This window comes from Myodes glareolus, chromosome 21 (assembly GCF_982192425.1).
Source record: "Myodes glareolus chromosome 21, mMyoGla1.1, whole genome shotgun sequence".
NCBI lineage: Eukaryota > Metazoa > Chordata > Mammalia > Rodentia > Cricetidae > Myodes > Myodes glareolus.
In genome coordinates, this window is record NC_142046.1 from 59,079,856 (window position 1) to 59,104,767 (window position 24,912).

General features: G+C 40.6%; 1 pseudogene; it reads right to left on the reverse strand.

Moving 5' to 3' along the window:
* Positions 1 to 23,921, reverse strand: LOC148118738 (vacuolar protein-sorting-associated protein 25 pseudogene; annotated as a pseudogene).
* Between the last annotated feature and the right edge of the window lie 991 nt (positions 23,922 to 24,912).

Genomic DNA, 24,912 nt, shown 5'->3' on the forward strand with positions numbered 1-24,912 from the left:
TAGGTGTGTACTTATGTGTGAGAACACATGTAAAGTGTCAGGTTTATAGACCCTGGCCCAGAGACAGTCTAGGATGGGAAAGGAGGTAGGGCAAGAAACATCCTTTCTCCCTGGCACCGTGGGCTCACCCTGTCCAAGGGGTAGGTAGAATGGATTATGTGGGAAATATCCCTAAGTCCGAGCTTTCAGGACTTGAGCCCTTTGAGTCTGGTGGAGTGAGTGATCCAGTCTGTGGGACACTTGGTCTGTCTCCTTTTGAAAGCCCTGGAAAGATGGGAGGTAAGAAGTGGAGGGAGACAGGTCTCTGCTAGAAGAACTTGACTCCTCGGCCATCACTGACAGTGATAATCTCAGCCTTGTGCTCCTGCTGTAGGGCCTGCAGAGCATGAAGTAGGGTCGCCTCATCCAGCCCATGGAACTCTTCATCCTCTGTGTCTTCCCCACTGGTCAGTTCATACAGGGTAAACACAGAGTTGTTCTGGCCGCTCTTGGAAACCCATTGATAAATGAGTTTCCCCCATTCTTCTGGCCTCCGCCACATGATCAGGAAGCTAGACTTATTCTTATCCAACCACTCGAGGTTCCCTTTCTTTCTTAGCTCCTCTAATACAATCTGGATTGACTCCACAGGAAGTTTCCACTGTAGCTTGACGTTGTTGAAGAGCGGGCTCTCCTGGGCTTCCATCACCGTCATGCTGGACTGTTTGTGCAAGCGGCAGAAGGACAGAACCAGAGAGCACCAGGCGGCCAGCTGCTTCTGCCGAGTGTCCACGTTCGGCTGTAATGTAAAGAAGGGCGGGGTTCTGATAGCCGGCCTGCAGCAAGCTAAGACCCCAGGCAGGGAGTCTTCTGACCAGCGAGGGGCTCTGATCCTGTGGAGGGGTGAGTGTGTTGACCGCCATACAAGTCCGGTTAGGTACACACGGTATTCCCGCCATCCTTATCTCCCTGGCTGCTCCAAAGGGGCAGCTTCCCCCAGCTAATCCCTCTCTCCTGCTACGCCATCCCAGCTTTCAGCCTCGAACCCCTCCCCTCCTCTTTCCCTTTTTCGGGGCTTAAATTCCTCCATCTCAGCCGGGGTGGGCACCGCGGGTCGGGACAGGTGGTGAGTGCAAAGGGAAGGAAGTCCCTTTGTTCTAATAGCCTGCCTGCAGCAAGCTAAGAATGCAGGCAAAGTGATTCCTGGATAGCAAGGGACACTAATCCAGTAGAAGAAGACCCAGTGGAGGGAAGAGCCATTGGAGAGCATCTGAAGGAAGAGATGGGCAGGCGCCAAGGCAAGAATTCCTCCAACAATCTGAAAAACAACATGAAAACACCAGATCCCAGCGATCTTATGACAGAAGAACTTGAACGCCCTATTCCGGAAGAAGTGGAAAACAGTGTCATTATGAAAGCAATAGAGTCTCTTAAACAGGGTATGAATAACTCACTTAAAGAAATAGAAGACAAATATAACAAAAAGATGGAAGAAATGAGTAAAGAAATGGAAGACAAATATAACAAAAAGGTTGAAGAGATGAGTAAATTCGTAAATGATACCCTGGGAAACCAAGAAAAAGCAATCAAACAGGTAATGGAATCAGTTCAAGAATTGAAAACTGAAATGGAGGCAGTGAGGAAAACAGAATCCGAGGGCCGGCTGGATATGGAAAATCTAGGTAAACGAACGGAGACTACAGAATCAAGCTTAACCAATAGAATACAAGAGATAGAAGAACGAATCTCAGATTATGAAGACACCATAGAGAAAATAAACGCCCTGACCAAAGAAAACAGCAAATCCAACAAATTCTCATCACAAAACATTCAGGAAATATGGGACATAATAAAAAAACCAAATCTAAGAATAATAGGAGTAGAAGAAGGAGAAGAATTGCAGATCAAAGGTCCAGAAGATATATTCAACAAAATTATAGAAGAAAACTTTCCCATCCTAAAGAGGGATATTCCTATGAAGGTGCAAGAAGCATACAGAACACCGAATAGATTGGATCAGAAAAAAAACATCCCCTCGCCATATAATAATCAAAACACAAAGCAGTCAGATTAAAGAAAGGATATTAAGAGCTGCAAAGGAAAAAGGTCAAGTAACCTATAAAGGTAAACCTATCAGACTTACACCAGACTTCTCTATAGAAACCATGAAAGCCAGAAGGTCCTGGATAGAGGTACTACAGAAATTAAGGGACCATGGATGCAAGCCCAGACTACTTTACCCAGCCAAGCTTTCGTTCACTATCAACGGAGAAAACAAAATATTCCAGGATAAAAACAAATTTAAACAATACGTAACTACTAATCCAGCCTTACAGAGAATACTAGAAGGAAAATTACATCCCAAGGAATCCAACATTGCCAACACTGACTACAATAATTCAGACATCTAGCGACCCTTCACGAGCACAATTCAAAGAAGGAAAACACATACACTCTATTACCCCCCCAAAAAATGGCTGGAGTCAACAACCAATGATCATTAATATCTCTTAATATCAATGGACTCAATTCACCTATAAAGAGGCACAGACTTAGAGATTGGTTACGAAAACAGGATCCAACATTCTGCTGTTTACAAGAAACACACCTCAACCACAAAGACAGACACCTACTCAGAGTAAAGGGTTGGGAAAAGGTTTTCCAAGCAAATGGACCTAAGAAACAAGAGGGTGTGGCCATTCTAATATCTAACAAAATCGACTTCAAACTAAAATCAATCAGAAGAGATGGAGATGGACATTTCATACTCATAACAGGAACAACTCATCAGGAAGAAGTCTCAATCCTGAATATCTATGCCCCTAATGTAAAGGCACCCACATATGTAAAAGAAACTCTTCTAGAACTCAAGGCAGTCATCAAACCACACACGCTAATAGTAGGAGACTTCAACACTCCTCTCTCACCAATGGACAGGTCAATCAGACAGAAACCAAACAGAGAATTAAGAGATTTATTGGAGGTATTGAATCAAATGGACTTAACAGACATCTATAGAACACTCCACCCAAATAGGAAAGAATATACCTTCTTCTCTGCAGTTCATGGAACCTTCTCGAAGATTGACCACATACTCGGTAACAAAGCAAACTCCCACAGATAACAAAAAAATATTAGTAACCACCTGTGTCTTGTCAGATCACCATGGATTAAAATTAGAATTCAATAACAATGCTACCCCCAGGAAGTCAACAAACTCATGGAAGTTGAACAGTCAACTACTAAATCACCCCTGGGTCAGGGACGAAATTAAGAAAGAAATTAAAGTCTTCCTTGAATTTAATGAAAACAAAGACACAACATACTCAAACCTATGGGACACTATGAAAGCAGTGCTAAGAGGAAAGTTCATAGCAATAGGTGCCCAACTAAAGAAAACGGAGAAAGCACACATTGGAGGCCTAACAGCACACTTGAAAGCTCTAGAAAAAAAAGAAGCTGATTCACCCAGGAGGAGTAGAAGACTGGAAATAATCAAACTGAGGGCTGAAATCAACAAAATAGAAACACAGAAAACAATCCAAAGAATCAATGAATCAAAAAGCTGGTTCTTGGAGAAAATCAACAAGATTGACAAACCCCTATCCAAACTAATCAAACGGCAGAGAGAGCACATGCAAATTAATAGGATCAGAAATGAAAAGGGGGATATAACCACAGACACAGAGGAAATTCAGAGAATCATTAGATCTTACTACGAAAGTTCATATGCCACAAAGTTGGAAAATGTAAAAGAAATGGACATTTTTTTAGATAAGTACCATATACCAAAGTTGAACCAAGAACAGGTAAACAATCTAAATAGACCTGTTAGTCGTGAAGAACTAGAAGCTGTTATCAAAAATCTTCCTACCAAAAAAAGCCCAGGACCAGATGGTTTCAATGCAGAATTCTACCAGAACTTCCAGGAAGAGCTAATTCCTATACTCCTTAATGTATTATATAATATAGAAACAGAAGAGTCATTGCCAAACTCCTTTTATGAAGCTACAGTTACCTTAATACCAAAACCACATAAAGACACAACCAGGAAAGAGAATTACAGGCCAATCTCACTCATGAACATCGACACGAAAATTCTCAGTAAAATCCTGGCAAACCGAATCCAAGAGCACATTAGAAAAATTATTCATTATGATCAAGTAGGCTTCATCCCAGAGATGCAGGGCTGGTTCAACATACACAAATCTATCAATGTAATCCATCATATAAATAAACTGAAAGAAAAAACCATATGATCATTTCATTGGATGCTGAAAAAGCATTTGACAAAATTCAACACCCATTTATGATAAAGGTGTTGGAGAGACTGGGGATACAAGGATCATACCTAAATATAATAAAAGCAATATACAGCAAGCCGACAACTAACATCAAATTGAATGGAGAGAAACTCAAAGCCTTTCCACTAAAATCAGGAACACGACAAGGCTGTCCACTCTCTCCATACCTCTTCAATATAGTGCTTGAAGTTCTAGCAATAGCAATAAGACAACATAAGGAGATCAAGGGGATTCGAATTGGAAAGGATGAAGTTAAACTTTCGTTATTTGCTGACGATATGATAGTGTACATAAGTGACCCCAAAAACTCTACCAAAGAACTCCTACAGCTGATAAGCACCTTTAGTAACGTGGCAGGATACAAGATCAACTCCAAAAAATCAGTGGCCCTCCTATACACAAAGGATAAAGAAGCTGAGAGGGAAATCAGAGAAACATCACCTTTCACGATAGCCACAAATAGCATAAAATATCTTGGGGTTACCCTAACCAAGGAAGTGAAAGATCTATTTGACAAGAACTTTAAGTCTTTGAAGAAAGAAATTGAGGAGGATACCAGAAAATGGAAAGATCTCCCTTGTTCTTGGATTGGGAGGATCAACATTGTAAAAATGGCAATTCTACCAAAAGCAATCTATAGATTCAATGCAATCCCCATCAAAAATCCCAACAAAATTCTTCACAGACCTTGAGAGAACAATAATCAACTTTATATGGAAAAACAAAAAACCCAGGATAGCCAAAACAATCTTATACAGTAAGGGAACTTCTGGAGGCATTACCATCCCTGACTTCAAACTCTATTACAGAGCTACAGTATTGAAAACAATTTGGTATTGGCATAATAACAGAGAAGTCTACCTATGGGATCGAATAGAAGACCCGGATATTAACCCACAAACCTTTGAACACCTGATTTTCGATAAGTGAGCTAAAGGTATACAATGGAAGAAGCAAAGCATCTTTAACAAAAGGTGCTGGCATAATTGGATGTCAAACTGTAGAAGAATGAAAGTAGATCCATATCTATCACCATGCACAAAAATCAAGTCCAAACGGATTAAAGACATCAACATTAATCTGACCACATTAAACCAGATAGAAGAGAAAGTGGGAAGTAGTCTACAAGATATAGGCACAGGAGACCACTTCCTAAGTAGAACCCCAGTAGCATAGACAATAAGAGAATCAATGAATAAATGGGACCTCCTGAAACCGAGAAGCTTCTGCAAAGCAAAGGACACTGTCAGTAAGACAAAAAGGCTGCCTTCTGACTGGGAGAAGATCTTCACCAACCCCTCATCAGACAAAGGTCTGATCTCCAAAATATACAAAGAACTCAAGAAACTAGGCACTAAAACTCTAATTAACCCAATTAAAAAATGGGGTACTGAACTGAACAGAGAATTCACAACAGATGAACTTCGAATGGCCAGAAGACACTTAAGGTCATGCTCAACCTCCTTAGCGATCAGGGAAATGCAAATCAAAATCACTTTGAGATACCATCTTACACCTGTCAGAATAGCTAAAGTCAAAAACACCAATGATAGCCTATGCTGGAGAGGATGTGGGGTGAGGGGAACACTCATCCATTGTTGGTGGGAATGCAAACTTGTGCAGCCACTGTGGAAATCAGTGTGGCGGTTTCTCAGGAAACTGGGTGTCAATCTCCCTCAGGACCCAGCAATTCCACTCTTGGGAATATACCCTAGAGATTCCCTAGCGTACTACAAAAGCATTTGTTCAACTATGTTCATAGCAGCACTATTTGTAATAGCCAGAACCTGGAAACAGCCTAGGTGCCCCTCAATAGAAGAATGGTTAAAAAAGGTGTGGAACATATATACACTAGAGTTTTACTCAGCGGTAAAAAATAATGACATCTTGAATTTTGCATGCAAATGGATGGGCATAGAAAACGGTTTACTGAGTGAGGTAAGCCAGACCCAAAAAGAGGAACATGGTATGTATTCACTCATAAGTGGATTCTAACCATAATTTAAAGGTCTTTGAGCCTATTATTCGTGATCCTAGAGAAGCTAAATAAGAAGACGAACCTGATGAAGATTATTTAGCTATCCGCCAGGAGGTAGGAAATAGTCAAGAGTCCCAGGTAACCTTGGGTGCATGGGTGGGGGGAGGGTTGTTGGAAGGGGAGAGGGTTAGAGAGAAGGGAGTAGGGGAGGATTGGAGAAAGCTTGGTTGACCGGGATGGGGGGAAGGGAGGAAGGATGAATATGGGATCAGGGAAGAATATATTTCAACTAAGGGAGTCATTTTAGGGTTTATAGGAAACTTGATTATATATGGGTTCCCAGGTCCAAGGAGAGATCCCCAGATTGTTCTCTGGTCAGAGGAGAGGGTGTCTGAACCGGCCTTGGCCCATAACCATACTGATGAATATTTTGCTTATCTCCATAGATCCTGCATCTGGCGATGGATGGCGATACAGACGGAGACCCACATTGGAGCACCGGACTGAGCCCCCCAAGGTCCAAATGAGGAGCAGAAGGACGAAGAAAATGACGAAGGACTGCGAGGGATGCTATCACCCACTGATACAAGGGGTCGGATCTAATGAGAGTTTACCAAGGGCAGTTGGACTGCGACTGAACGAGCACGTGATCCAACCAGATTCTCTGAATGTGGCCGGATTCTCTGAATGTGGCTGGCCCGGAGTCTTTCTGAGAAGCCATTGACAATGACACTGGGGCTAGTTTCCTCTGCATATACTGGATTTTTGGGATCCAGTCTGTTTGGATACTCACCTTCCTGGACCTGGAGGGAAGGGGGACGAACTTGAACTTCCCACAGGGTTTGAAAACTTGACTGCCCTTAGGGACAAAGAGGGAGGAGGAGAGGGAGGGGGGGGAGTGGGAGAGTGTTGGGAAGAGGGGCGTAAATGGAAACTTTTAAAATTTAATAAAATTACTTAAAAAAAAAAAGAAAAAAAAAGAAGGGCAGGAAGCGGTACTGCCACGGCCAATCGAAACTCATCGCCATTGTAGTAGCCCAGAAAACCCCACAAATGCACCTTTTCTTTCAGGGCTAGTGAGTGAGCTATTGAATAAATATTACCTGGGTTCTGATTGGTGTTACTTAAGCAAATTTGGTGTTTTCAGGTGATGTCATAGCGATGCTAAGTAAGAATGCTTCACTAGAGGGGACAGAGAGAGCTGACTGAAGTAAGTGTGTGTGTGTGTGTGTGTGTGTGTGTGTGTGGTTTAAAGTGTGCTCTTTGTAAGAGTTCAGGATCATGGTCTCTCTCGCTTATGCCTTGAGGTAATAAAACCAGTAAATGAGTGTGAAAACTTCCTTGGAAATATCAGTGAATTGTGTCAGAAACTGGAAGACCAGTGACTGGGTGCATGACTGAGAAAAAGAGAGTGTTGGTGGCAGTTAGTTTAAGATCAGAATGGCTCGTGACACACGGTGAAAGTCGTGTACACTTTCCCAATTATCTCTCAGTCTGTTCTTGAAAAGCAGAACTGAGAAAATTCCCAGGGCTCTCAGACCTGTAAGAAAACAAAACAGTAAGAAAATAAAAGAGCGAAATTATCTATATAGAGACTAGATTTCCTTTTTAAAGAATGTGATAGAACTTGAGGTAATTAATTCTTCAAAAAATGTCAAGAATGCGGCTGGAAGTGCCTTGAGCTTATGAAATGTTAATGATACGTCCAAATATTTATTCTAAAGTGATTTTGAAAATTCCCAAAAGGCTATTGTATGTGTGGGCGTTCAAGAGAATGGTGTCTGTTATGTGAACACAACTTGGGAGACTAAATCTCAACTAATAGGACTTTATGGCAGGATCTCTTCATAAAGAAGTCTATGTAGCCATTGAAATGGGCTATTATATTTATATTTCCTGACATTGAAAGATATTTATGGCATGTTTATTAATAACTGAACAAATAAAGGTATATTTAATAGTTCCCAGTTCCACTTTGTTGGTGAGTACATGTGCAAAGGCGTGAAGAGATGGCTACTTAGGAAGATGGCTGTCTCAGTTGTCTACATGCTGTATTATGCAATCTAAGGAATTAATGCCGATAGAACAACACATCTCCTATTTGTGGCTTTATGCTATGTCAGAAAAATTGGCCTCATTAACACATGTGTATCTAGGTTTAAAAAAATAACGAATTAAATACAGAACTGACATTTGCTTTAACTTCTCTTTATATAAACTGTGTTGCTGGGAGCTTGCTATTTTGATTATGCAGTCTCATAAACTGAATCTGAAAGCCTTTGCTCTTTGTTTAATCATGGAATAGTTTATATAAAATAAAAATTATCAGTGTCTTGATTGTTTAGCAAAGTGGTGCAGGCCATCTACCTCCTGATAGACTTCATCTTTTTAGTGAATGGAAATCTTCCTTTTACATCCCATTATGATTCTCTTATAGACTTCTACATTTCTTCCTAAGGCAACTTTTAAAATATGCCATGTTCAGTTTATATTTTTTTTTCATCTAAGTGATCAGTTTTGGGGGGTTGGAGTAGAATAACATGAAAAATATTTACTCTTAATGTAAGATGTCTATGTTTATGTCCCCTTCACTATTCATGACTCACTCATATGTCTTCTTGTTTTTATTGTCTAAGCTTTAATTTTTATTATGAAAAAATTCAAAACATTTTAAATGATAAAGTAAATAGTGTAATGACCCCAGATATATAGCATGTACTTTAAGCAATTGGCAATCTGTTAGTGAGCATGCATAGACCCCCAGTAAATTGCACCCCAACTGATACTCTCATCTAGATTGTCAGTACGCATGTTTAAAGAAATATTACTGAAAACAGAACACCTGATAATTCCTTAATACTATCAAATTTTCATAGAAAATGTTTTAGAGGTTTTTCTTCTTTGAATCCGGATCCAATATTCAAAGAAAAAAACAGACAAACAATAAAAATACACTATTAACAAAAGATTCATAAAATAATAGTGAAAAAGTTCTTAAACTCTATAAACAATCAGGAAAACACAAACTAAGATCACAATAAAGCCTTTTCATTTTCACTATCTGTAATTAAATACAACTATGACAAAAACAGTAATCAGCACAGACTCTCAGTACCACTGGAGGCCTAGGACTTCTAATGGGCACAACCATACATAGACATATATAAAATATCTGGGAATTTTATACACTTTACTGTTATTATAGTCATACTCCTGCCGTCTGCTACCAGACGCATCTTCTATTTAACAGTCACCTAACTTTGTGGCTTCATTTTTTTATACATTTTTAAGTAGTATTATATCACTTTCCTTCCTCCAACCCCTCTCAGGTTCTCTTCTTCCAAACTCTTTCCATGTCCCCAACTCTCAAATTAATGGCCTCTTTTTATTATTATTGTTTTATATGTGTGTGCGTGGTATTTATAAGTATGTACAGATATATAGATACAAATTGCTAAGTCCATTTTTGTTATATGTGTATAGCTGGTTTCACCATTTTCTATTGGATAACCACTTAGGATTATTCAACCCCAGAGAAGGGTGAATTCCACCTCTTTCCAAAGTTATTAGTTGTCTGTAGGTTTTTGTCCATGTAATGCTCCATGAGAGTCCCCTGTTCTGCCTTCGCATGTCTACTGGTGTTGCCATTGTACGAGTGCTGTCTATGAAGTCATAATATACTTTCTCCTGTTCTGGCCCTTACAGTCTTCCCACCTGCTCTTCTTTACGTTTCATGGGCCATAGATGCAGGAACTGCAATATAGATATCGGCATTGGTGCTCGCCTTCCTAGGTAATCTCCATCTTCTGAAAAGAAAGAGCTTCTCTGATGAGACCTGACAGAGGCCCTTACCAAGGGTATAATGAGAAGTTGTTAGGAATCGGTTATGAGCTATGCCCATTAGGCAAACAAACAGTAACAGGTTCTACCCTACAGTCTACGGCCTGTCTTGTGACGACCTGTCAGATTCTTGACCACAATATCTATGCCAGCTTGGGACTAGGACTAACATGAAAACAGATACTTTAAACAATGGGTTTTAAATATTCAACATGTACAGAACAACGGATGACTGACCTCATCCTCAAGTTACAACTGTGATTTCCACTGTCGGAGGGGGGAACACAAGAAAACCTAGAATGTTAAAAATTCTAAAGACCAAGACACACTAATCACCAAAGATGGTCTTTCTGTCTCCCTCTCTCAGTATGAACCCAAATTGGGGCAAGGAAGCTATTTGTGAATATTTAGAAAATGTACAGAAAGGCATCCCTGGGTACTTTGTTTTATTCTTCTATTTCTGTGAAAATACGTTCTGGTTAAAAGCAACTTGGAAAGAAAAGAGTTTATTTCAACTTATGCTTTTAGGTCCATCATTGAGGGAACTCAGGGCAGGAAGTCAGGAGGACCTGAGGCAGAAGCCATGGAGGAATGCTGCTTCCTACATTATTCACTGGTTGGTGCTCAGTTAACTTTCTTACACAGTTCAGACACTCTTATCCATGAATGGTGCTGCCCACAGTGTGTTGGGCCTACCCAGGACAATCATCAATCAGAACATTTTCTCATAGACCTGTCTGGCCACAGCAAATCTGATCTAGCCAACTCCTTAACTGAGCCAACCTCTTCCCAAGTGATTCTGGGTTATGTAAGGTTGACAATGAAAACTAACTAGCACACCAGGTAAGTAGGAAAACCTCCTGACTCCTGGTAGGGAGAGAAGGGGGATTTTGTTTGTTTTGGGTGAGTCTCCTGAGTACCACATTAGTATTCATGCATCAAATACCGAGCAGCGAGTTTTGGGTTCTCCGTAAAAAGATTTACAGTCTAAAAGTCTCCTGTGAACGGATGTTTTACACAAGGCCAGATGCTAGCAGAAGAAAATATGCCTATGGAGAGAGAAAAGTTTAAAAAAATAAAATCTGTTTCCATGCCTTCTAGAGGTAAAATTTTATATATTTTCTTCTTTTTAAAGAATCATTTTCCTTTCAAATTCCAAAATTTTTTATCCCATCTCCCTCTGAGTTTTAGAATGGGGATGATCCCATCCTCAGGCTACCTCCTCTTCTGGGATTTTCCTATTCTTTTTACGGTCATTCTCAGATCGATAATGTCTTTCTGGCTTTCAGATATCTTGGGTTCTGTCACCCGCTTGAGCCCACAGTGTTTCTCTGTCTTTTTCTTCGACCTTACACAGTTGGCTATGACTGTTGGTACGGACCTCAGTTGCTATGAGCCCATGGCCTCCTTGTCTCCACTGCATGCACTGAATCTGATGCCAACTGTCAGCCTCAGCTCCCCTCACACTTCACAGCAGGACTTCTAGGGACCTTGCATATATTCTTAGCTCTCTTTTATCCTCTCTTTCCTTTCTCTTCTTCAAAACCTTCTCTTTAGTCACTAGAGAACCTGGAAACATAAAACAGTTCTCTTTTCTGTGGTATTTTTTTATTGATTTTTATTGAGCTCTACCTTTTTCTCTGCTCCCCTCCCTGACTCATAAAGCAGTACTTTGTCTACCTTGTCAATCCAAGCATATCTGCTTCTTCTGTGGTGTATAAAATTCCTTGTGTGTTTCTGCTGTATGACATGCTGTATGCAGGGGTCATCCTTGTTTCCGAAGCCATGCATAGCCAGATATGCTCAGGCCAATTGCTGATCTCCTCTTGACTGACTCCTGCGGCACCAAAAATAAAGTTAAATGATGCCAGAGTGTGAGCAGGTCCAAATGGCTTCCCTTCACCAAACAAACAAACAAGCAAAAAAAGTGATATCTGGCATCGTTTTCAAAGGTATTTCTGTTCTCATTTTCCTTGGAAATGTATGTGAACCCAATCTGACACTCAGTGCAGTCTGTGAGATGGGGAAATGACGAGTGAGGTCAGCCCCAACTACACAACTAGTCAGAGAGACAGTTTGACACACAAAACAGGACTAGCGAGGGAGGCATTTGTAACTAGTGTTATCTGTTGGATTCTTTAACCCCTCTCTCTGCAATCTCTTATGAAGTATCTCTCCCTTAAGGCTTTTCCCATCCTGTCATAGCCACAGACACAGCACTTGCTGTAACATAGCAGAATAACGTATTCAAACATCCTGTCCCGAAGGCTATTCCGTGGTGCAATGGTTAGTATTCTGAGCTCTGAAGTATCCAGTCCTGTGGTTAGCTATATACCATCCCCGAGTCTTCAAGTCTTCCTTCCCCAAGGTTAGGCAGCTGTCTGGCCCGGATCCTATAGCCCCCAGGTGCGAGTTTAGCAAGCACAAGTCAGTTTCCAGGGAGATCCTCCAGCAAAGCCTAGGGGAGGAACAACTGCTTTAAGGATAAAAAAAAATCCTTGGTCAGATATACGAGCAAAGATCAAGTGGAGTGCACACCTTCAAAACTAAATTGATAAATAAATATCCATACTTATATAAGGAGGGAGTAATAAAGGGTGGGCACATGTACACACACATGCACAGGCAGGCACTCGTGCGCGTGCGCGCGCGCGCACACACACACACACACACACACACACACGCATGCACGCACACACGCACACAGTTTGCCCAGTTTGCAGAAGTTGGAGGGCCGCAACAAAATCCTTACCAGGCTTTGGCAATTAAACATTTCCAGCACAGACAGTAACCCTGTGAGTTATAGTGCAAGAAATTCTCTGAATACTTTGGACTTTCTTTGCCTACCTTTTTTTCTATATGAGTGCTTAAGCCAAAATTAGACTTGAAATGGCTTTCCTATGTCAAAATGTCCATTTTTCCCAAAGCACAATTTTATGCTTGGAATGAAACAACTGTAAACACTCCGTAAATCTATATTTTAAGTTCCTCAAGTCATGAAACAAGAAAGTTCAGTATCTTTGATTCCAAAAGTCCTTACCTATCCCGCCAACATTCCTCAATTGTAAGAATAGTGGTGTTAGCCCAAAAAAGTGATCTCAGAAACAATATCCTGTACTTGGGACAGGGAGTTGCTATTACTTTAAAAAAATGACTCATGTTCCTTTATGGTTTTATTTTGTATTTATGTATTGCACGTGCGCCTATTTGTCTGTATGTGTGCCATGTACATTTGGACACCCTTAGAGATCAGAAGCTATAACATGCCCTGGAACTGAAGTTATAGGCAGTTGAAAGCCATGTGATGGAGGGCAGGGAATAGAACTGCGATCTTCTGCAAGAGGGGATTGCACTCTTAACCACTGAGCCCCGTCTGCAGTCCTGCTGATGCTCTTTCAAAGCTGGTTCGTTTGTACCAGGTTGGAGGCTTTCTAGAGCTACACCGAGCAAGAGTCAATCATTGGTTTGTTTGTACCAGGTCAGAGGCTCTCTAGAGCTACACCGAACATGAGTCAATCATTGAGTCACCCTCTGTCTGTTTAGGTGATCTAGAATGAACTTTCCAGAATGCCAGTTTCTAAACGTGCAATTTTAAGGAAGCAGGACCTCTATGCCGCCTCTAAATGTTATGGGAATTCTCTCACATATGAATATATATGTAAGTTTCTAATATGAAAACCCATTGCTTTCTGTGTTCAGGGAAGCACTTGTTGGGGAACCTCCTTCAACCAATGGCCTTTGAGAGGCTGGGCCAGGTTGGGCATGACCTTGGGTTCCAAAAAGATGTGGGTCCACCAGCTCTGTCTCTGGCTCCACTCTCTCACACCTGGATGCTGGATTTCCTTCCTGTTCCCTGTTGTGATCTGTGAGTTCCCCTTTAAATAAAGAACCTCTTATTATACCCTATTCAGAGCTAGTATGAGATTCCTTTGTCTGTCTGAAGGGGAACTTCAGGCACTGTTTGAAAACTACCTTTAATGCTGTCCTTATCTGTTGGAAGTAATAAACCTTGCTTTCACTCTTATTTCCTAGCTGCATTTATCAACTTCTCCTTCTCTAAGAGGTGAACATGTTGTGTTTGACTTTAACAGTACAGCTCAGTCACCAATTTCTGAGACACTGCTTCCAAGATCCCACTGGATTATCCTCATCTGCAGATGCCCAACCAACTGCATCACATATCTTTGCTTTTGCATTCAATTGTTATATTTCTTCTCATGTGTCTTTGTACATCTTAAAGTCAATTTTTAGTGTACAAAACAATGAGCTTCATTTTTACTTTCACGTCCATATGCATCATTATACTGTGTTACTATTAAACTCCTAAACATCATCTCATGACTCTCTCACTTTCTCTTGTTTCACCTCCTCTCTTCCAATAGTACATCTTCCGGATTCTGTGTATGAACGAAAATGTAGATTTGTCCTTCTGGGTCTGGCTTACCTTCTTCAATATGATTATACCTAGCTCTAGCTATTTCCTGAAAACGATTTAGTTTATCATTCAATGTTGAACAAAATTTGGATGTGAATATATATATATATATATATATATATATATATATTTTCTTTATCTATTCATCTGTTGATGAGCATCTAGTCGGGTTCTCGATCTTGGTTATCATGAATATTTCTGCAATGTGCATGGACATTCAAACATCTTGTGGTATGCTATCAGGTCTTTACATACACACAGGAGTGGTGCTGTTTGGTCACATAGTAGTTTTAGTTGTTTTTGAGATACCCCTTGCTTTTTTCCATAGTGGCTTCATTACAGTCCGTTATTTATTTTTAACTAACAACATATAGGGTTTTTTTTTTCCCTTATGCTCTCTTTACAATTATTTGGGGTTTTTTTTGTTTGTTTTAATGACATCACGCCTCTGACTGGTGTGAGATGGAATCTCAAATAATCTTCATTGACAATTATCTGATGTCTAAAGATACTTAACATTTTCCAAATACCCAAAGGCCATTTGTGTTTCTCCTGTTGATAAACTGTCTACTGAACCCATCTTTCCCATTTATTGCTGTGATGATTTTGGAAGCACTATTTGGTGTTCAATTCTGGAGTTGCTCATGAGTTCACATATGTGAACTCATGTGTGTGTGTGTGTGTGTGTGTGTGTGTATTGTAACATATATAATCCAATATCAAATGTATAATTAGAATATTCTCTATTTTGTAGATTTTTTGTCTGCACTCTGCTTTCTTTTCTTCTTCGTTATGATGAAGCTTTTTAATTTGTTGCTATCTTGATTTTAACCATTGCCATTTCTTGAGCTACTGGCATCGTTGTCAGACGGCCTTCACCTTTGCTCATAGCATGGAGTTATGCCCTGTGCTTTCTTCCAGTAGTTTAACAAGGTCCAGTCTTAAACTGAGGTCTTAGGTCCACTTTTAATTGGCTTTCTTTGGTCATCTCACATACTTTAAGTAATGCTACATGACTAAGAACACCTAATAAAGTGGAAATAGTATGTAAATAGTTATTTTGCTGTATATTTTAGGGAATAGTGAGAAGCAAAGGTCTGTGTATGCTCTTATCCAAGAGTGCTCTTCGGGTTCTTCCTTTCCTGTCATGAGGCACATGACACACTCAGCCACTTCTCTTTTAAGTCATATTAGTACTTCCTCAGGACTCCGATGACCTTATAGAGCTTCTTCTCAGATGACTTCCTCTGCCTAACCTCCACGCCCACAGAGGCAATGTAATTATTCACTGCCCTGCTCATTCTTGGTGGTGTTATTTTGTCTGTTTGAATCATGCTAGAGTCATTTAGGAATAGGAACCTAAATTTAAAACATGCCCCCCACTAGATTGGCCTATAGGCAAGTCAGTGGGGAAGTCTTCTTGATTGATGATTGATGTGGAAGGGCCTAGATCACTTGGGATGGTGCCAAGCCTAGACAGATAGTTCTGAGTTGTTTAAGAGAGCAGGTTGAGCAAGACATGAGGATCAAGCCTGTAAGCAGTACTCCTCCATGGCCTCTGCTTCAGGTCCTGTCTCCAGGTTCCTGCCCTTTCTGCATCCTCAGTGATGGAACGACCTGACGATTGAGAGCTAAAAAAAAACAAAAAACAAAAAACCCTTTCTTCCCCAAGTGTTTTTTTTTTTGTCATGTTTTAATCACAGCAATAGAAACCCTAACTAAGGCACTCACCTACAACTAATTAGCTCCCAAAGCTTTTTAATACTTGGTTCTTCCCCACACCATAGAAATATCTCAATCAAGATCCCTCAGAAACTACCTGGTGTGCAGCAACTTCCACTTCTACCAACTCAGATTTTAGACTTTTCTTCTTTTACTTACTGCATTAACTACATTTGAATTCATTGGGGTTCTTTTCCTTCCAATGATTTAGGAATAACATTCTGCAAGTATTAAGCTAGTCATTCTTTCATTTTCTCATATGTCATGGTATCTTGCCACATTTTGTCTGCAATGCTGAGCCATGATTTCATCTCCCCAGGGAAAGCACCAACAAGCACTCATAGAACAAAGTTGCTGTCAGGTGTAGCAAGGGCAGAGTTTTGAAAGGAGGCAAGTTTTGTGGAATTAGAAAAAGAGACTTATAAATCCCTAAGTTCTCCATTCTGCATAACAAAAGGTGAACTTAGAGAATGCTGTCACTGAATTTTATCCAAGCAAAAGCCCAGGCAGACAGACAAAAGACAAGCAGAAGGACCTGGTCCTCTGACTTATGAATGGATGAATGAAGGGAGCATTAAGGTAAGAAAGAACACTTGAAGCAAAAGCCATTGAGGTCTAGATAGAAATTTACACACACACACACACACGCACACGTACACGCACATGCACACGCACACGCACACACAACTCTAGAAAAATATCCACTCTTTTCTTCTTCTGCCCACTCACTCTCAGATAAGGAAAGCATTGAAATGACTGTGTTGAATAAACAGTGAGCCTGAAGCAGCACGTGTAGAATTATATCATGTGTATGTCATGCTAGAAATAAAAAAAAATGTTCTTCAGTGAGCTGCAAGATGATAAGAAATCCATTGGGTTATTTAGGAACCTTGTCCATTGGATCATAGCGCCTGGGACCACTATTTATCCCTTAAATGTTGGACTTCTAGTCGTCTACCATATGTACATACATTCAGAATTTATAGACATAGCATCCACACCAAACAATCTCTTGATTCTTCTATGAAATGAATACCCATTGCATCTTAGTGTGCTAAGAAAAAGTCTAACAATCTAACAGAGAGGCAGAACATGTTTTTTTCCCCACTCCATATACAGGTAGAGGTGGACTATGTGTTCACAGATGTTCTAAGGAATTACAGCTGCCTCATAATCCACCTTTTCCTATTCACCTGTATGAGTGTGATAGGAGTACTGGGTTAACAGGTCAAGTTCCCATGAGATCCCTTTCACTTCACTAAGCTATGGAAACATAAAACAATTGGTATTGTAGGGGACACTGTGGCTTTGCTTCCTGACTAGATGCCCATAGCTCAGGGTTTTTCTGGAAGGCTCGTGGTTGAGTCCCCCACACTAACTATGCCATAACTATCATTTGTGTAGTTTTGTTCCATGTTATCAAACTCAGTTATAAACAGAGTTTAAGACTGAAAAATAACTAACTGGTCAGATTTCTTGGGTCTAGGTTCCTTTTTTGTTTTGTTTTGTTTTGTTTTGGGGACTTCTTGTCCTTGTTATTGAAGATTGGCTTTCTCTGTATAGTAGCCCTGCCTGTCCGAGAATTCACTCTGTAGGCCATGGCCTTGAGCTTGAACTCAGAGAGATCCTCCTGCTTCTGCCTCCTGAGTACTGGGATTAAAGGTATAGCCACCATTGTTGGGCTGAACTTATGCTCGTACAGAGTATTTTCAACTCCTTAGGAAACAGGAGGACTGTTTAGGAGACTCTTCCCTTTCCTGACCGCCTTGATATCTACATGACTGGTTCTTCAAGGCTTAAGACAAATGCCAGGTCCTTGAGTATTTTTCACCTTCAAGGTACAGTTTTGGTGAGAAAACTCTGGAAGGTAAGCTAGGTATGACCTCATCTTCTCCGTGCACATTTCTAGGACAGCAAAATGTCATAGGATTGTCCTTGTCCAAACTTGCCTGTCTTCTGTAGTTAGAGAGAATAAGTCTTTTGTGTCTAAATCTCAAGCTCTTGGCAGAGTGCAATACCGTGGCATAAAAGTATCAGTGTAAATTGTTCCATGACTGCATTAGCCACTGAGTGTGCAGCAATTTCATCTTCAGATCCAAGTAATAGAGATCCAAAATTCTGTGTATGTTTGGAAGAAGTTTCAGGTGATAATATTAAAGAATGTGACGTATCTAAGACTCTGCTGTGCACATTGTACTGGATGAAGAGAGGGCATAGTTTTTCTAAGATTGTATATTGAAAAAAGAAGCCCAATATCCCCATGTGAGCTTCCGATCTACATCAGTGATACAGAACAAATAGCAGGAAGACTAAGCGCATATTCTTTGAATAAATCAAGAGTGATACATGAATGATCTGCTGATTTGTATGTCATCTTCCCTTGAAGGTCCCCTTTGTGGCATCATTTCATTATCTTCACCTGTTCACTTTTAATCAATTATTATGATGTTCTAGGGATTTATGGACTGGATATAAAGCCATCAATCTAATTTTAGAACACTACTCCATTCAAGGAGATCCCATTCTTACCTTTGTTATTAATGTCTAAAGCAATAAAAATTCAAAAAGTGGGGATTGGGTGATAGTAGAGGAAGGCAAAAATTGCTACTTCAAAAATAATATGAAGTATATTTCTATAAACTCAGTGAGTTATGTCGATAGGTTTTCTTATAAATGACGTGATGTTTTAAATTACTTCCTGCGATATGATGACTCTGTGAACACCTCATGGAAACCATATTATATTTTTAACCCAGTCATGTTTAAAGCAGCATTATAGCAATAGAATCTATTCTCTTGTGATTCATGACAAAATTTTAGTTCTGTTTATTTTCTTTTTCTACTCTGTAGACTGTCAAGTCTATTATACTTTGTTTGACACCAAGAACAATGCTTTCCCAATAAGCAGTTGTTGAATGAAAGGTACATTTCACCGTCTCTTTCTCATTTCATCTTCCTTTCTTCCATAGTTCATATATTCTGCATGTGTTCAACTTTTAGTAGTCTATTAAGGCCAGGTGTTTCTGTCATGGCACCAAGAAACAGGTCTCTAATTCACAACAGATGAACTTCGAATGGCCAAAAGACACTTAAGGTCATGCTCAACCTCCTTAGCGATCAGGGAAATGCAAATCAAAACAACTTTGAGGTACCATCTTACACTTGTCAGAATAGCTAAAATCAAAAACATCAATGATAGCCTATGCTGGAGAGGATGTGGAGTGAGGGGAACACTCATCCATTGTTGGTGGGAATGCAAACTTGTGCAGCCACTGTGGAAATCAGTGTGGCGGTTTCTCAGGAAACTGGGAGTCAACCTCCCTTAGGACCCAGCAATTCCACTCTTGGGAATATACCCAAGAGATGCCCTATCATACTACAAAAGTATTCATAGCTGCATTATTTGTAATAGCCAGAACATGGAAACAACCTAGGTGCCCCTCAATAGAAGAAGGGTTAAAAAAGGTGTGGAACATATATACATTAGAGTTTTACTCAGCGGTAAAAAAAACAATGACATCTTGAATTGCATGCAAATGGATGGAAATAGAAAACGCTTTACTGAGTGAGGTATCCCAGACCCAAAAAGAGGAATATGGTATGTACTCACTCATAAGTGGATTCTAGCCATAGTTAAAGGTCTTTGAGCCTATAATTCGTGATCCTAGAAAAGCTAAATAAGAAGGTGAACCTGAAGAAAATCATATAGTTATCCTCCTGAATATTAGAAGTAGACAATATTGCCAGGCAAACTTGGGTGTACGGGGGGTAGGGGATGGAAGTAAGGGGAGATGGTTAGGGAGAGGGGAGAGGGGGAGGATTGGGGATGACTTGAGGGAATGGGATGGGGGGAGGGAGGAAGGATGGTTATGGGAGCAGGGAAGTATATATCTCAACTAAGGGAGCCATTTTAGGGTTTGCAAGAGACTTGATTCTGGAGGGGTTCCCAGGCCCAAGGAGAGGTCCCCAGATTGTTCCCTGGGCAGCAGAGGAGAGGGTGCCTGAACTAGCCTTGGCCCATAAGCATATTGATGAGTATTTTGCATGTCACCACAGAACCTTCATATGGCGAAGGATGGAGATAGAGACAGAGACACATATTGGAACACTGGACTTAACTCCCTAGGTGCAAATGAGAAGCAGAGGGAGGGAGAATGTGAGCAAGGAAGGCAGAACCAGATGATGATGGATGGAGATAGAGATGGAGACCCACATTTGAGCACTGGACTGAGCCCCCAAGGTCCAAATGAAGAGCAGAAGGACAGAGAACATGAAGAAGGAAGTCAGGACCGCGAAGAGTGCGTTCACCCACTGATACAAGGGGACTGATCTAATGAGAGCTCACCAAGGCCAACTGAACTGGGACTGAACGAGCATGTGATCAAACCGGATTCTCTGAATGTGGCTGACATGGGGGCTGACTGAGAAGCCATTGTCAATGGCACTGGGTCTTGTTTCGTCTGCATGAACTGGCTTTTTTGGGATCCTGATCTGTTTGGATGCTCACCTTCCTGGACCTGGAGGGAGAGGGGGAGGAACTTGGACTTCCCACAGGGCAGGGAACCCTGACTGCTCTTGGGATTGGGGAGGGAGGCGGAGAGGGAGTGGGGGGAGCGGGAGGGTATTGGGAGGAGGGGAGGAAGTGGAAATTCTTTAAATAAATAAATAAGGAAATTTAAAAAAAAGAAACAGGTCTCTAAGCATGACTTGTTTTCCTTCATACCAAAAATGTCTAAATACTGTGCATTAAATGTTTTGTATGTTCAGTGCCAAAAAGTCAGAAGGAAACTTGGGCCAAAAAGTGTCCAAGTGTAAAACAATTTCCAGTCCGACATGAGCATGCCTATGTGTCCTTGCCTTCTCTCTTGCACTTATTTGGTTTTCTTTATAGGTTGTGCTGACTCTGTGCAAACCCTGATCTACTTTATCAGTTTTAGAGGCTTTTTTTCTTACATAAAGTTTGACTTGAGGTTCTTCATCCAAGGTCCAGGTAGGGTTTCTTCTTGTAAAACATTAATGTAAGTGCTTTAATATGAATATGTATTTTAAATGTGTGCTGTCTTGGATGCTTACTACCACCTAACTTTGAACAATGATGGAAATGGTCACTGAGGACACACCATGGAAGCAGTCACTGAGGACACACCAAGTCCCTAGGCATTAGGTTATTATAGCACTTGAAGAAGTGACTGTATTTCCAGGCAGTCGGCACAAACCCGTCTGAGAACTGCTCAGTTTTCAGAGTATTTACTGGAAGGTTGATGTCTGCTGGAGAGGAACTCTGAAAGGCAGAGAAACAAGTGTTCTATTTTAATGCTAGTTCTCGCTTTGACAAGCTGTGTCCTAGGCAGTTTGGCACCTTTCTTCACCAGTAGAGGAAATAAGACCTACTGATCTCAGATGGGTGGTGCAAATTATTTTAGAAATATCTTGAGACCTAGACATGCACAACATTTCCTCTACAGAGCATGTTTTTATATATATATATTTATCAATCAAGGACTGCTAGCATATTTAAAGCTTAAAGTAATTCTCTTTGTTCATGCTACCCTTTCCTGCATAGATTATGCATATTCAAAAACAAACTACAAGTATTCCCCATCTGATTTCCAACAAGCTTTATTTACTGATAGATATATCAATTCTAGATTTTGTTTGTTTGTTATGAGGATGTTGTTCCAATCTGATATTTTGCCTATAATGAAAATTTCAAAATTATATTCTAATAAAATTTAGAAGAAATCTGTCAGCCCATCTTTGCTGATTTTATTTATTTTACTATATATATTTACACTATATAGATCAGGCTGTCTCAACTTCCTCTGTGTTAGGATTACATGCAAATGCCAGCACATCTATCTTAATCTTTGGTCTTTTCAAAAAAGTCGTGGAATGTTTACAAGTTGACATGAGATAAAGGAGAGTGTTTATTCAGTAGATAAGTGTTTTCTGTGAATAATAGAGATGGTGGGCTTGGGAGCAGCTGCTGGCTCATATACACTAAAGGTTCCTTGGAACTGGGGTTGTGCTGAGAGAGTCTGCATACAATTTAAAAGGTGAAGAGAGTTTGTTCTGGGGGAGTCTTAACTGTCTAAACTCACTCGATATAAGCAAAGGCGTGCTTTTTGTCTTGCTTTCTTATTTTCCATTGAAAAGTTCAAAGACTTTGAGACTTGAATTATGTGGGATTGACCTCTGTATGCTATGATTATGTTTTCTTGCTATTGGTTAATAAAGAAGCTGCTTTGGCCTATGGCAGGGCAGAATATAGCTAGGTGGGAAAACTAAACTGAATGCAGGGAGAAAGAAGGCGGAGTCAGGCAGATGCCATGTAGCTACCCAGAAGCAAGATGTGAGGCAACAAACCACGAGTCTCATGGTAAAATATAAAATAATAGAAATAGGTTCGTTTAAGATGTTAGAGAAATACACCTGAGTCGTTGGTCAAACAGTATTGCAATTAATATAGTCTTTGTGTGACTATTCGGGTCTGGGTGATGGGAAGCAAAAGCACAGTCTGCATTCACACTTGAAAATCCGGAAGTAGATAATGAATGATTCCATTGATAAACATCATATAGAAGCTGAAGTGTGCTCAATCACGGCAATTGACACAGTTCTGTCTACCTTTCAATTAGTCTCAATATTTGTTTAAATTTTTACATTCTACATTGCAGGTATTATTATATCTTTTCCTTAGTTCTGTGACTTTCTCAGAGAAACAAGGATGTCTATACATAAACTTAATAAAGACACACCTGTATATTACAAAGAGGGAATGTTGATTAAAGAATTCAAAGCCAGGGACTGGAATTGAAGTCAACAGGCATACAGCCTGTAGAATACAAACCTGAACTTGGATTAAGTTCAATGGAAGAAATTACTATTGAAATTTCTTACAGACACTTTAATCTTCCTTTAAATAGCATCCATGGGGAAAATCTCTGCGAGACAGCAATCACATCCAGCAGATAAGAAGGGCTCAGAAATTACAATGTGCAGTTTGTTGTACCAGAATATGCTGTCCTCCAAAGTTTCAGTTTGCTTACCTTCTAGATGTAGAAGGAAATTTTAATGTTATTTTAATATCTGCATAACATGTTTAGTACATTTCCATTTTAGATCATTCACTATTTAAGTATTTGTGGTGCTGGACACCAAACCTTTGCATACGCTGTGTAAATCTTTGGTCACTGAGCCGAGCTGTCAGTCCTTCCTTCCTTGCAGGTTTGTAATTCAGTTGGCTATAAAACTGCTACCAAATAGGATTAGCTTAACTTTCCTGAATCATACGGAGAAATGTTTCCCAAGATAGGTCAGATTTTGATTGACTATTCCAGACACTGATTTGAGCAGACTAGCCCCACTGGAACTTAGTTAGCATCTACAGTTGGAACCCATGAACTTAGAACAGCTAAAGACTCTATGCATTCATTTTGACCATTGCTAACACGGAAGCAGAGAGAAGGTCTCTTTTCTCTAGTCTGCTCTTACTGCTCAAGCCACAAATGCAGCCATGCCAAACTTCTTCCTCATTCCCAGAAGGACTTGCTGGTGTCTTCCCAGCACTGAACTTTCCCATGGCGTTGCCACTTCCTTGAAACGCTCTCTGTGCGTTCTTCCCACGTCTGTCCTCTGAGCCTTCCAAGGACATTGGCTTCATCCTCCCCAGAGGCTTCTTCCTGACTCCCCTCGCGTGGATGACATCTCCCTCCTCTCCTAGTACACAACAGCCCTCACTACCCTGGACCTTCGTGATTTATTTCTTGTCTGCTTGGGAGCAGGGACTGTGTCGTTCATCTCACCTTCCGTGGCATATGGTGATTAATCAGTGAATGTTTACTGATTGAATGGATACCTTTTCATCCGAAAGCTGCCCTTGGCATCTATTTTAGTCAGAATCGATTTTATCAACATGAATAGGATAAATGGTGATAGTTACATTCACCTTTTCATGGCTGGAAGTGTTGCTGGAGACATGGACGAATGGTTCGGCATTCCTGCCCCCTGATCTCTTATTGTTGCCATTTCATGTGACCCTGGCAATGCTTACTTCACAGACAAAGACCCTGTTGCTATCCTGGCACTAAACAAACAAACAAATACATCGTTGTTTTCAAAGAGATGCGATCTGAGTTGAACTGAGCATTAGAACAAATAGCCAGGGTTCTAATGAAAAGGTACTCAGTAGTCATATGCAGTGAAAGAATAGGAGGTTGCATGCTATCCCCTACGCTGGGGAGGTCGGGAAAGCCCTGTGACTGAGAAGTCACTTCCAGGTAATAGATAAAGCATGTGCATCCCAGAGTGAAAGCAATATGATCACAGGGCTCCACTGAGGCTCAGACTTCATTTCAAGCCCAGGTAGACACCATGCGATCTTAGACTAATGGTTTCTCTCTTGTAGAATTCTGTCCACCAGGCTGTCCTGTATTATGAGGGCACTGGGTTTGGCAGCAACCAATTCAGTGTTTTGATAGCATGGTTTGGAAATCTGTCTCTACAGCAGTCACTATGGTCAGAAGCTACCCTGCCCGTGATTGAAGCTTCCTGTTTGCTTCTGGTGAGTGATCAAGCGCTGATGTCCAAATTATGATTTAGTCACGGGAAGGCGTGATATCAAGCTCCACCCATCGCTGTTCAGTGATGCAGGC